At 47.0% G+C, this 9,668-nt stretch overlaps 1 long non-coding RNA gene across 1 annotated transcript; it reads right to left on the reverse strand.

Moving 5' to 3' along the window:
- Positions 1–6,964: 6,964 nt before the first annotated feature.
- LOC129735413 (uncharacterized) lies at positions 6,965–8,915 on the reverse strand. Its single transcript, XR_008731010.1, has 2 exons — positions 8,231–8,915; positions 6,965–7,778 (listed from the first exon to the last, which is right to left on the reverse strand). It is a non-coding gene; the product is annotated as an uncharacterized LOC129735413 (long non-coding RNA).
- Between the last annotated feature and the right edge of the window lie 753 nt (positions 8,916–9,668).

A 9,668-nucleotide genomic window follows, 5' to 3' on the forward strand; every position in this document is an offset into this window, starting at 1 on the left:
GGGGCTGTAGGCAGGGGGGGTCGGTCTCTTCTCCCAGGTAACAAGGGACAGGACAAGAGGAAACAGCCTCAGGTTATGCCAGGGGAGGTCAAGCTGGATGTTGGGGAAATTTCTTCATGGAAAGGGTGGTCAAGCATTGGAAGAGGCTGCCCAGGGAGGTAGTGGAATCGCCATCCCTGGAGGTGTTTAAAAAACATGCAGATGTGGTGCCTAGGGGCATGGTTTAGTCCAGGGCGGTCCTGCGTTAATGGCTGGACTTGATGATCTCAGAGGTCTTTTCCAACCTAAATGATTCTATGGTTTTGTTTTATAGTGTTCAAGGCTTAAGGTTTGAAATATATGACAAAGCCATAGATGATAGTATGCAAAGGAATGGCTTGGCTTGGCCAGAGCAGAATTAAAGCAACACTGATAAGTGACAATCAATACCTCTTATCACCAAGTACCTCAGCGGGCACTAATGAAGCCTCATTTACTCTGGGATATCACTGCAGCATAATCCAATAAAAAGGTGAACCAAACAGTCCTGAGTTCAGGTGAGAGGCCCGCATCCAGCCCATGCCCTCTTCTCCCACTGAAGATGGTGGCTGGTTGCTCCTGCTGGGCACTCTGACTTCTCCCACCCTGCACGAGCAGAGAGCCAGGCCCACGGGTGCCACCGCAGGCAGTGGAACAGGGCTCTGGGATGAGGGGCTGGTGGCAGGGTGCAGGTAGTGGCAACTCCTGTTTGAAATGTTGGTGCTCACCTCCACCATCCTCAGTGGTCTTTGAGTGGCGGAGGTGGCTGTCGATGTCACGGAGTGGGAACAGGGTACACGGTTGTATGAGACACAGAAATGAAGGGGGAGCAATGCTGCTTGCTGGAGCAATAGCATTCAAAACTTAAAGAAGGAGAGTGATGCAGTTTGGCTGCGTGCACAGGGCAGGGTGAAAAGGCGTGATGCCTCGGGTTGAGAGGGGATGCCTCCTGCTCTTGCCCTGAGGCCCCAGCTCTCAGCCCCACAGCTGCTAACAGCGAGCCAGCTTCCAACTGCAACGCCAGAAAGAGCGGCTGTGATCATCTAGACCCACACCTTCAAAAACTGGAGGGCGAAGACTTGGAAGAAATCCTTCCCATCTCTGCAAGGGTCCACTTTCTGACAAGAATCCAGGCACAATTTAAAAGCTACCTGTGGAGGAGCCCCCAACAACCCTCGGGGAGTTTTTCTAGTGGTTAATTACAGACAGTGTTAAAAAACTGTGCTTTTTCTCATATGACATTTTTTCCCCCCCAGTTTCAAATTCCAGTCTTTGGATCTTACTAACCTTCACTCTGCTAGGCCATAAAAAGTTTGTTCCTCATGTAAACATATAGAGAGAGACACTGAAAAAAGTTAGCCTTCAGCTTTCCCTTTCCCCTTCAACTCTTTGACCTCTTTCACTGGAAGGCACACTTCCAACTCCCAGCACCCTTGGACATTGTCCCTGAAACCTCTCCCGTCCAGGAACCACCAACAAAAGCACCAAACAGAGTACATGGGAAGTGACTGTGCTAGCGCGAAATGACACATGCACTCAACTTCTAGAGCTATTCATCTTGAAGTCACTTACCGAAAGCTGCGTGAGTTCCCCCAGATACAGCATCATCCTGGAATTTTGTCGTCAGCCAGTGAGCTGCACCACCCCCACTTCTTCTCTGTCACTGCTTCCCAAGACAAACTTGCCAGCCGATAAGCATAGCCTGTATTCCTTATTCTTCGACATGTGACTTACAGCAGCTAATGTTATGCTTGGCCCCATCTTTCTGAGCAATCCCGACTATTACAGTAATGGGGTTTTTTTGCTAGCTTACTGATTTTTGAGTCATTCCTACTGATCAATGACTATTTTGCTGTCTTTCAGATCATTGATAGGAGAGCTCAATAGCATACAGCCACAAATGACCAACTTTGCGATGCTTATTCCCCCTTACAATTACACGTCTCCATCCATTTGGAGGACCAACACATTTCCTGTAAGGTTCTAATGTCTGCGTTGCAAGAAACAGCAACAAAAATCTCTAAAAGCGCTATACCAGCACTATTTATTCCTGGCTGAATCTACCTCGTGTAATTTCATTGTAAGTGCTTTAAGGTAAAGTTACTGTTTGATACATGTTTCCGTAGGACCTATTACAAGTGGGGGCCTAATAAAGCAGCAGCAGTCTTCCTCTCCGGCTGGGATGAAAGCAAGCTTACACACATGCTTAACCTCACCGTGTCAGAGGAGCTAGGCTCAATGCATACTGAAATGCAGACTTTGTTTTTGCAGGACTGGGCACCGGGAAGATGCATAGCATGCAACAGGGAAGGAGAAACAGGAGATCAGACAGTCAGAGCTTTTCTTTATACTGTTGTAAATACAAGCCTCTTCTCACATCTTCTTTTCAGTTTTTTAAATACACAAATATGGGACTGCATTCCCATGGCTGGTTGCCTCAGGAGCAGTACACAAATTACACAAATTACAAATAAGCAAATATACAGATTCCTTGACTTCCAAGGGAGTTTTGAAGATTAGCTGCTTAACCCCTAATTACACCAACACTGGCTGGCTAATGAATGATGTGAGACAACACCCTTGGCTCGTGAGATTCGTGATTAAAAAAAAGGTGCGTTATTCCATTCCAGGCAGGAGAAGAGCTCGTGGGTCTGGCGTCTTACTGTGCAGATTTCCCATCTGCAACAGAGTCCCAGTAGTCTGCATCTCCAGGAACGTCTGACCTTTCATGTTTTATTGTAGGATCACTGTACGAGAAGGTATGAAATCCAATGGCTTTGCTCAGTGTAAACAAAGGGTCCAAATGATGCATGCTTCCTGGAGAGGCACTTTGCCCCACTGTCATAGCTGACTAACGTGAGAAAAACCTACCTCCAAGACAATTTCACTAGAAACCTTCCTAGAAGGTTTCCTGCATCATCCAAACGGTTTGCTCGCCTGTGTCAGCCCAAGGAGGAAGCTAGCATGCTCCTGCCTGCTCAGGTCTGGGGTTTCTGACTGGGAGCAGAGGTGTGGTTACAGGGTGAAACAGAAGACATTGCTGTCAGGAAACACCAGCTCTTGCAACGTGCTACTGGGTATCAAACATCTAGTAACCTTTGCTTTAGTCTGTCAACTAGGACCAGGAAATACTGAGCAGTGTCTTACAAGCACTTCCAAGCATCAACACACTGCATGCTCTGCACCCCAGGGTACAGCTGCGGCCTGTGGTGACAGACCCATGAAGATTTTTAACTTTATTTTTAAGAGCCTGCATGCCAGGAGTGGCTTCAGAGACCCAAGCTGCAGTACCATTGCAGTTCAAGCTTGCAAGAAAGGTGGGGATAAACAGAACATCCACAACTACTGCATACAGCACTTGCCTTGTGATCCACAAAGTAAATTAGCAAACACATCCTTTGGTCATATCTTCCTTCACATTACATTTGGGAATACGGAGTTACTCAGAGATCTGATACAGAGGATCTGACCACGCTAGAGCCACAGCCCCCTGCCCCCCAGATGAATTCAGGATAGTTATCTAGGGGATAAATTCTGATCTCATTGAGTTGGGAGAGTGCAGCAGAACGTGGGGACCCATCATTTGTGTACTTGCCCCCACAGAGGCCCTTAGCCTAACTAGCTGAAAAAATACAGTATTTATGGAGTGTATTCAATGGTTGGTATATTTTTCAATTGTACAAAACACTGCCAATACTTCTCCCACCTTTGTCTAATAATTTTCTTCCTCTTTCCATCTTCCTTTTTGGTTTTGAGTCCTTCCCCTTTCTGCCTCCCTCAGCTTCAGCTTGACTGGGCTTTCATTTCTTCTTTACCCCATGACTCTGTCTTCAATACCATCTTCTTGGACGATCCACACCAGTAGCACTGGGCACTCCTGCCCCCCCGACTGACGGGCTTCACGCCCCTCACAAAACCATATCCCAGTAGTATTAGGCCTGTGTATGGGAAAGCAGATATCTCCTGATTACTGTTAGATCCTTATAACGTCGTACGGGAAAAACCTGTTTATAGCCTGGAGCCTGCAAAGACTTCTGGAATTTGAAACACTTTCTCCTTCCATTTTGAGGGCAAGCAGCTGAAGAGACCAGGAATCCTGCCTCCCCTCACAAATGTCTTGCCATTCCAAATATCGACCTTACCTTTAGATCTTGTAGCTCAGCAAATGTACTATCATATATCTCAGTGTTTACCCAGCCTATGCAACCTGATCGGCCACCTATATTGAAGGGGGTGATTAATGTCTAAGACCGGATGGGAGGTGACCTTCCACGCAGCCATGATATATTTTTGGAAGGGCAAGGCAAGGTCGGAAGGGCTTACTAAACTCTTTGATCATGTAAGCTTCTGGTTACCAAATAACCACCAGTATCCTTTCCATACACCCATTTATTCTTAGCTACATGAATCCCCATCCCCATCGCTGCAACGTTAGCATCTACTCCTAAGCTACATCTTTCCTCTCAGCTACACCATCATCCCTCAGCAGTTCTGCTAACCCATTCCCCAAGTGTTCTCTTCTTCCCAATTGAAGATAAATCATGCATCTTGCTTACTGCACCCTTCTCTCACCGTCCACAGCATCCCAATCACTCGACATGAACAACCAGGAGGCCACAGTTTGAAAATTGCTACTTCTAAGCCCTCCGCAAAAAAGTTGCAAGAGAATCTACTAAACTCATGGATTTCTCATAGCTTCTCTCATTCCCCTGTCAGGTGTTACTTTCACATCTGCTGCTGCTAACTAGCCTCATTTTTAGCAAAGCACAGCAGGAGCTAAAGAAATCTAAATCTGGTAGAGTTATAATATCAGAAATACTCCCCCACTTTCATTATCTCCATGTCCCGCTTTTTATTTTCTCTATTCCCTTTTTCTTCTCCTCCTTTCTTTTTTGCTGGCACGGTGAACTGTCACACTGGGTCCACAGCAGACGTGAGCTGCTCAGCGCTGGGTGCAGGAGCACCTCAGCTAGCAGCTCATATCCCCTCACTGCCCCACTCTGGACAAAGAGTGGGGCTGGCTGGTGCTGGGTGCCTCAGAAAGGCACCAGCAGATACCAGCACCCTTAAGGGACATCACATAGGATGTCCATGGGAAAACACTGACCGAAGGCATGGCTTCAGGAAGGCATGGATATCTCACACCTATCTGTAGCAGGGTACCCATCTCAAACCGGGACACACTACCTTGCTGTCTTTCCTGATCTAAGTACATAATGCAGGGGGCAGGTGTCAAAGAGTGCTCCAGGGGAAAAAAAAAAAAAAAAAAAAGAAAAAAAAAAAGAAAATAAGCCAGACTAGTGGTGACATGGCCCAGCAGGCCACTAGTCAGGACATTTTACTAGAGTGTTGGGGAGGGGGGAGAAAGAAGTAATGTTCAACACTCTCCATTTGACCTCAAGTGCCTTGGGCAAATGGCTCTGCCCTTCAGGCTGGAGCACATTTTAGGATGAAATTCACTTTAATCTGACAAGGAAGTTCCTTAAAATTTCAAAAAATGATAGCGAGACAGCTAGATAAAGTGTGAATATAAGTCAGACGTGAGGAAGCACCATTCCACTTTTTGCCACCCTGACAGCTTGGCCTAACAATACGTACACTTCATTTCATACGCTCTGCTGATCCACTGAGCAAACTTCAATGTCATAGCTGCCTCCACCCCTGCAAACAGCGGATTTCAGCATGAGGAGGCTAGGTGCTACTTCCCATCCTCCAAGAAAAGATGTTAAATCTGGTTATTTACCTTCTGGTCTTTGACACTGGCCACAACACTTACCTTCTCCACCCACCCTGCGTCGTGCCCACTTGATCTGGCATGCCCTCCCTGAAAACCTGTATGAGATCAGGTCCTGCCAGAGAGACAGACAGAGGGACAGCTTCCTTACAGACCCCGGTGGACTGAAGCGAGGACTAGATACGAAGTTCCTTAGGCTATTACCAAATGCAGACTGGGGGGACATTACTGACAGATACCACAGACTTCTAAGGTGAGGTGGCATCAGCAGTGTAGGGAACACAGATACTGGTCTCAAGAGCTAACAGCGGGTGCCAGGTGGCATACTGGTACACAAATACCTTAATAATATTCAGCTGCCTAACTCCTAGGTGGGCAGATAATCAGTGTTCATTTCAAGGGGAATTAGGTGTTTAGTGTCTTCAAGGTGGCGTGCTCCTGATCCTGCCTAGCATAAAGATTTCCTAGCAAGAAAAAAAAAAAAAAAGTTGAAACACAGGAAAAGAACTTCTGAAGGCTTCAAAGAGGTATAAAGGTGAGCAAGCTCTGCAGAAAGAGTCAGTGAGTGGTTAAACACCACTCAGGAAAACAGCAAGTGTGAGGAGATAGCAGACAGCCATGAAATGGGGACAGAGTCCAGGTGGAGAGGCTGAAACCTGGTGGAGAAGCCACAGAAGGAATATGAAGCTGAAGGATGACAAGAGTAAAGCAGCAGCACCTGGGAGGCAGGAGGCTGGGGACTGCAAGCAGTACTGTGTAACTGAGGACAGCCGAGCTTTTCACACAGTGCAGGCAAAAAGTCAGGTTTTACAGGAAAGACTGGTGAGATTTGACAGGTCCATATGCAAGACAGAGCTTGGACACAGCAAGATGTGCAGTAATACGGATGTCACTGTCAGGGAGAACAGTGGAAGTGCTGGGGGTGATGAAGAGAGGTGGTCCTGGGAAAAGGCCCAGACTTCCCACACAGAGTTCCAGATGTTGGTAGGGGATGATGGAAGACTGGAGAAATGGGAAGATGCTGGAACAAAGAGGTGCTAGTACAAGATGTTGGACAGAAACAAGAGAAAAAGAGCAGAGGGGAAGAACAGTTCAAAAGCGCAGGGAAGATCAAAGCTGGTGGGAAAAAAATAAAACACTTCTAAAGGTGATTGGGGCACCACTAGATATTCCTGTGATAACAACCTTTGGATTATGATATTGAAAATAAACTTCAAGGTATCCAAGCAAGTATTGGAGATGAAGAACTTGGCAAAGACCATGTGAATACAGGAATGCAGAAGGAGTTTGCTCCATTCTGCAAGTTCGCAGCATGTGGAAGCGATTACAGGGATGGTTACAAGTGCTATATAAGGGATACAGGATAGTAACATCCAATGGATAACATTGCACAGAGTACAGCTGTAGCCAAAGAACTAAAAATTATGCTGAGAGCTTCATAAGCCTATTTTCTGAATAAGGTGGAAGAGGAAAACAGCAAGTCAAATTGAAACTTTTCATTGATTTCACTGGAAGTTTCTGTTGTTAATGACAATTACTTCCTCTAAAGAAGTCCATTGTTTCACCTTTTGTCATTTAAAATAGTTGGACCCATGAAGCTGAAATCAAACCTCCAGCCACAAAAAAAGTGGAGGATCTTGATCGTAAGGTCTTTGATAAAATCTTCAGAAGCTTTTCCTCCAGCAAGGAATTTTAGCGTCATGACTTTTCTCTCCAATTCAGGAAGAAGGACACTAAGTCTAGGATCCATTTGAAAAAAGAAAAAAATTAAAAGAAAGGGGGGGAAAAAGCAATCTTAAACATCCAAATTTCTCACTCAGAAGGAAAATTCTTCTTTCCAGACAGTTCCTTGCGAGTTTTCATTGATCTCCTGTAGTGGCAAGATACTGTACAGCAGTTTGGCACCAGTTACAGGTTCCAAAAGTGACATACCTGCTCAGTTGTTGCTTATCGTTTTATAGTAAGGGGTCCTTAATTCAAAACCATAAAAAGGGCTCTCCCAAGTGTACCACTTTAAGTTGCTCACCTGTAAAAAAAATAATAAATTAAAAAGAGCTTTAAAAATTGCTGTAGGCCTACAGGTAGCAGTTACATGTTGAAAAATAATATCCTCTTTTAGCGATGATTAAGATTTGTAGAAGAACTACTTAGGTGCTTAATACCCCAAGAGAGAGAAATAAGTTATTTCTGGGAAAAAAAGAAAGACAACAACACACCCCCCCGGGCATTCCTTCCCATTATCACACTCCGTTGTTTATAGCCCTGGGTACTAACACGCTACAATCACGTCAGATGGCTTACATTTCCAACTCCGCTAGGTACTGAAAAGTAACAGCTGTCCCAACTTCTGCAAACCCCTATTCTAACACAAAATTCATGTGCTGCCACGCGAGTCGTACCGGCACACCTGGTGCTCCATAAGCCTAGGAGATTATCGTGCCCTCGCCTTGTCTCAGGTTAGGGCCATTTCTTTGTTACCTTGCTCCGGACCGCAGTCCCACGCTGGCTGCTGGCTGCAGGCGATCCAGCCTCCCATGCTCTGCAAGGTTTTCCGCAGAGCTGCTCAGGAGATTACACCAGCGATGGCATTTTATCAGCGCTGCTACGAGGTGAGGGCAGACACGATAAGGAAGCGTTAAAAGTCAACGAGGTGCCATTGACAAGGATTGAAGCTGGGCTCGCGCTTCCCCACCGACCATGTGTGCGCTGACGCTGTGCAGTCCAGTCGCCTTCTCCCAGCTGCTGCTTTGGCAGGCAGCACCTTTTGCCCTCTCTTTTTGGTGCGCAGCCTCCTGTCTAGCCAGCCAGCTCATCTCTGCTGGAAGCTGTCACCGCATCAGCCTGCGGAGCACAAATATTTTCTTATGAAACCCTGGTGGGTTCCCTAGCGAGCATTCAAAGAGATTTTTCATTGCTCAAACACACTGATGGAGAGGTAGCCTGGTTGCTTCAGTTCCTCCCCACCGTTCCCTCCCAGAAAGGAAAGATCTGCCCCCTGAAGCGCCTGCTTTCCCAGGCAAGCCTTCACATGTGCTGCCTGGAGCAGAGCAGAGCCCCCAGCAGCACGCCTGGCTTACACTCCGCAGAGATTAGCCCCCGGCACAGGCAAGCCCCAAGGCTTGGGAAACCTGCTATGACTAACAGCTCGATTAGGACCTAAGCCTTTTTGCACCAAGGTTTGAGGGGCAGTTGAAGAAGCACATAAGAAGTTTATTTCTTTTGTGCAACCACAGCAGTTCCTGAGCTGGAACCACACAAGCAGCCAGGAAGCCGTAGGCTTAACCACATCACAGGGCAACACATGCTGTTAGAGCCCAAACATCCTGGCTCCATCCTTGCCATGGTGACCATTAACTCCACATAGCAACAGCAGAAATAGCCCAAGCAGCCACAGTGATCAGAGTGTTCCAAAACAACCTGAAACTCCCGAGTCTCCTCCACAACCTACATAACAAGGATTCACACATGTACCAAGGATGCCTCCGCTGCCCACGCTACCACAGCTGAGGCTCAATGTCTCAAGCAACACTGCTCTGGAGAGCAACCAACTCACCAGTGCACCACTAACAGGCCCTGACACAGAGCAAACCTCCCCAACCACTGCAATGAGCTAAAGGACTCCATTATATTCCCATGGGACAGGTGTAGTCATCACAGCTGCCCCCTTTCCCAGCTGGTGCGAATGAACTCCTCACCAGCAGCCTCCCCACAGAAGCCCAGGTCTGAAAGAAATTCTCGGTCCACCTCCAGAGAGGTCCTGCCTGTGTGAGGGTGAGATGCACTGAGCATTTAACCAGGCAAGCTGCATCTTGCCAGTCCTCTGGCACCCTGGATTTACATTCAGAGAAGTGAGAGCGGCTTCTTCTTGGTGTGTGCTTGCTGGAAAACACCTTCTAAGATACCCACGCTTTCTGTT

The sequence above is a fragment of the Falco cherrug genome, chromosome 2 (genome assembly GCF_023634085.1).
Source record: "Falco cherrug isolate bFalChe1 chromosome 2, bFalChe1.pri, whole genome shotgun sequence".
NCBI classification, from domain to species: domain Eukaryota; kingdom Metazoa; phylum Chordata; class Aves; order Falconiformes; family Falconidae; genus Falco; species Falco cherrug.